Source organism: Salmo salar, unplaced genomic scaffold (genome assembly GCF_965601325.2).
Source record: "Salmo salar unplaced genomic scaffold, fSalSal1 ptg000691l, whole genome shotgun sequence".
Taxonomy (NCBI): Eukaryota; Metazoa; Chordata; class Actinopteri; order Salmoniformes; family Salmonidae; genus Salmo; species Salmo salar.
The window spans coordinates 832,714-837,201 of record NW_027675466.1 but is presented as its reverse complement, the minus strand read 5'-3'; the positions used below and the strand labels follow the sequence as shown (position 1 = coordinate 837,201).

The 4,488-nt window shown below is 39.5% G+C and overlaps 1 long non-coding RNA gene across 1 annotated transcript; it reads left to right on the top strand.

Annotated features, from left to right (window-relative positions):
* Positions 1-321: 321 nt before the first annotated feature.
* LOC123732653 (uncharacterized) lies at positions 322-4,182 on the top strand. Its single transcript, XR_014391596.1, has 3 exons — positions 322-425; positions 2,659-2,757; positions 3,589-4,182. It is a non-coding gene; the product is annotated as an uncharacterized LOC123732653 (long non-coding RNA).
* The last annotated feature ends 306 nt before the right edge of the window (positions 4,183-4,488 follow it).

Sequence of the window (4,488 nt, the reverse complement as noted above, 5' to 3'; positions counted from 1 at the left end):
TGAATCAGATTACATGGAGAGGGGGGACCTGATCCTAGATCATAATGAATCAGATTACATGGAGAGGGGGGGACCTGATCCTAGATAATAATGAGTCAGATTACATGGAGAGGGGGGACCTGATCCTATATCATAATGAGTCAGATTACATGGAGAGGGGGGACCTGATCCTATATCATAATGAATCAGATTACATGGAGAGGGGGGACCTGATTCTAGATCAGCAATCCAACTCTGGGACACTGCCTGTATGAAACCGAACAGCAGGTGTTTACTGCCCTCTAGTGGAAGATACCAATAAAAAACTTTATTATCAGGGTGGGGAGATGGCTGATTGAAACAGAAAGTAAAGTTGTTCTTTTGTACAGGATCCATTTTGAGACGACAGAGCAGAAAACACTATATGGAGATTATTGAAAAATAAAGTAAGTATTTCTGAACAATAATCTATTCTAAAGGACAGAGTAAGAGAATGAATACTAGGAATGAGATATTACTAGTTAGAACTGCTATTTGAGCTGAGTTGCTGACAGACAGCAGTTTTCAAAGTGGAAACTAATCAGTAGGTCTACATGTTATCAGTAAAACGTCTGGTAAAGATGGTGGAGGAGCTTTTACATTATATGGTTTAATGTTTATCTCAGGGTTTCTCAATCCTTTTGTTCTTACCAGCACTTACACACCTGATTCAACTAATCATTAAATATTTTAAGACAGTTTAATATTTGAGGCATACAAATGAACATTCTCAAATTAAAACCTTTTGGGTTTGTAGGCCTGTTAACAATTATTAAAGTCCTACAGTAACTCACATTTTGGAGGAAAAAAACACAGCTAAACTTGGTTTAGAGTAAATTATATGTTTATCTAAAATAATGTAAGAGAAGAAACGCGTCTGGGTTTAGAACTCTGGGTTTAGAACTCTGTGTCTCAGTGCCCTGCGACAGTGGGAAGTTCGTTTTGCATGGCCCGGTGCTACAGGTGAGTGGAGTTTTTCTTTAAGGACCAATGGAATGGTCTAAAATGCGTAAACTCTGCGCACCCGGGGAGCCGGGCAATGCAAAACGAATTCACCCTGTGACCGTTGTTTTATTTCCTTATATGAAACTGAAAGTAACTTTGTAGCCCACGCAGTTACAAAATGTCTGTTGAAACTGTGGCTCATATGTCTCTAGAACGTTAGAACAGTGGTGGAAAAAGTACTCAATTCTCATACTGGAGTAAAAGTAAAGATACCTTAATAGAAAATGACTCAATTAAAAGTGAAAGTCACCCAGTAAAATACTTCTTCAGTAAAAGTCAAAGTATTTGGTTTCAAATATAATTAAGTATCAAAGGTAAATATAATTGCTAAAATATACTTAAGCATCAAAAGTAAAAGTAAAGTAGTGATAATTTAAAATTCCTTTTATTAAGCAAACCAGACGGCACAATTTTCTTGTTATTTTAATTTACGGATAGCCAGGGTCACACTCCAACACTCAGACATCATTTAAAAATGAAGCATTTGTTTTTAGTGAGTCCTCCAGATCAGAGGCAGGGATGACCAGGGATGTTCTCTGTTTAGTGAGTCCTTCAGATCAGAGGCAGTAGGGATGACCAGGGATGTTCTCTGTTTAGTGAGTCCTCCAGATCAGAGACAGTAGGGATGACCAGGGATGTTCTCTGTTTAGTGAGTCCTCCAGATCAGAGGCAGTAGGGATGACCAGGGATGTTCTCTGTTTAGTGAGTCCTCCAGATCAGAGGCAGTAGGGATGACCAGGTATGTTCTCTGTTTAGTGAGTCCTCCAGATCAGAGGCAGTAGGGATGACCAGGGATGTTCTCTGTTTAGTGAGTCCGCAGTAGGGATGACCAGGGATGTTCTCTGTTTAGTTAGTCCTCCAGATCAGAGGCAGTAGGGATGACCAGGGATGTTCTCTGTTTAGTTAGTCCTCCAGATCAGAGGCAGTAGGGATGTTCTCTTGATAAGTGTTCAAATTGGACCGTTTTCTGTCCTGCTAAGCATTCAACATGTAACGAGTACTTTTGGGTGTCAGGGAAAATGTATGGAGTAAATAGTACATCTTTTTCTTCATGAATGTAGAGAAGTAAAAGAGAAAGTTGTTAAAAATATATTTCTCAAAGAGATAATGAATGAATGAGAACAATTGACATTCAAGAATTAGTCACTGTGTTAACCACAACCAACATGCTGGATCTCTGTTTAGTTGTCACTGTGTTAACCACAACCAACATGCTGGATCTCTGTTTAGTTGTCACTGTGTTAACCACAACCAACATGCTGGATCTCTGTTTAGTTGTCACTGTGTTAACCACAACCAACATGTTGGATCTCTGTTTAGTTGTCACTGTGTTAACCACAACCAACATGCTGGATCTCTGTTTAGTTGTCACTGTGTTGACCACAACCAACATGCTGGATCTCTGTTTAGTTGTCACTGTGTTAACCACAACCAACATGTTGGATCTCTGTTTAGTTGTCACTGTGTTAACCACAACCAACATGCTGGATCTCTGTTTAGTTGTCACTGTGTTAACCACAATCAACATGCTGGATCTCTGTTTAGTTGTTACTGTGTTAACCACAACCAACATGCTGGATCTCTGTTTAGTTGTCCCTGTGTTGACCACAATCAACATGTTGGATCTCTGTTTAGGGGTCACTGCTCTAAAATGAGTCTCTCTGGGGAGAGAGAGGAGGGGGGCCCTGTCTCTAAAATGCATCTCTCTGGGGGACATGACACCAAAGCTAAGAGGTAAGATGACAATTTTATGAAGAATTTATTAACTTTATTTCCAAAATAAATAGCTATCTTAAGATGAATGCAGTTACTGTAAATCTCTCTGGATAAGAGCATCTGCTAAATCAGGGGTTCTCAATCCGGGGTCTGTGGAGGTACTGCAGGGGTTCTCAATCCGGGGTCTGTGGAGGTACTGCAGGGGCTCCACGGCACCCTGACTGTACTCGTTGCAATGTAACACATTTGATAGAATTTTCACATGACACGACCACTTTGCCTACTCTTAATTATTGCCTAATATAATGGAATGCATATTTTCTTTACCAATTCTGATCGTTGTTACAAGAAGAATTTTGACAATATTCCCGTTATATCAACACACTCTTCACACCCGTTTAACAACTCTAAATAGCTTTGGCATAGTAGGCATCAAGTCCCTTGCAAATAATGTTGCCTGCAACGTTGCATACAATGTTCATTTTCATCGAACACAGATTACGCCCTAGATGTCTTCAATTGCCCAATTTATAGCCATGCCAAATTTAGGATAATTTTTTTAACAATGTGATGTTGTGCTCCCAAGGGAGAACTTGAAATAACATGATGTGGATAATTAAATAATCAAAAGAAAAACGTGTTAATTTTACACTCAGAAAAGAAGGTTCCTTATAGAACCAAAAAGGCTTCTCTCACTTCCTTAATATATGGAACCACTAAAAGTGATATATATTTTGGGGTTCAGTGAAGAAGAACCTCTAGAGTTCTGATCAATGAAAGGTGAATGTTTAGAGGATGTGAACCCAGCAGCCCTCCAGTGGTCAGATCAATTCCTCCTGTTTTTTCCAGCGCCCGGCCCGGGATTCAAACCAGCCACCTTTCAGCCACAGGTCCAACTCCTGCCACAGCTCCAACTCCTTAATCGCTGGGCGAAAACCTGAGTTAATCTTGGGAAATTAGCATAAATTAATCTGCCAAAATGAAGACAAAATGCTTTGGAGACATACATGGTATCACTTGTTATACATAAGTATTATACATAAATCATTGCCAAAAGCACAGGACATATATTATTTATGGATTGATCATATCAAATATCAAAACATTATTTTAACTACTACAAAGCATTTACATGTGGCTCAGGAACCACTGACTCACTGCATTGTTCTATAGTATTATCAAGACACCTGCTGTTAACTCTTAACTACTTAGGACAGCTCACGAGGTGTCCTAAATATCTGCTGACTACGTGGGACTAGAGATTTCATGCATAGCTTTAATTTATTCCCGGAAGTGTCAAATGTCTTTATTCTCAGCACTTATACGACCACTTCTCTACTCTGAGACGCTTTGTGGATATGGGCCTAGATCTCAAAATATTGTTATAAAAAAAGTGGAACGTTTGTTTAACATAATAATAAAAAATGAATATTACTAATGTAACCCACTGTAAAGACTGGGCTTAGTTGATTGTGTTGCACTGCTCATGTCCGCGTTCTGGAACTGTCCGGTTATTGTCCGGTTACGCGCAGAGTGGACTAAGGTAAATTTTGGGGAATAACGATGGAGTTTGTTACAGTGTTGAAACGCCAAACTTTATTGTTCAATTAGCTTTTTGCTTTACGGTCAGGGACAGTATGAGTGTAGCCAGATCCTTTTCACTCTCTATCCTTGTTTCATTTTGTGGTTCACCGGATTCGTCATCATCATCGAGACAAACGACAGACGAACGTCCTGCTAGCTAGCCAA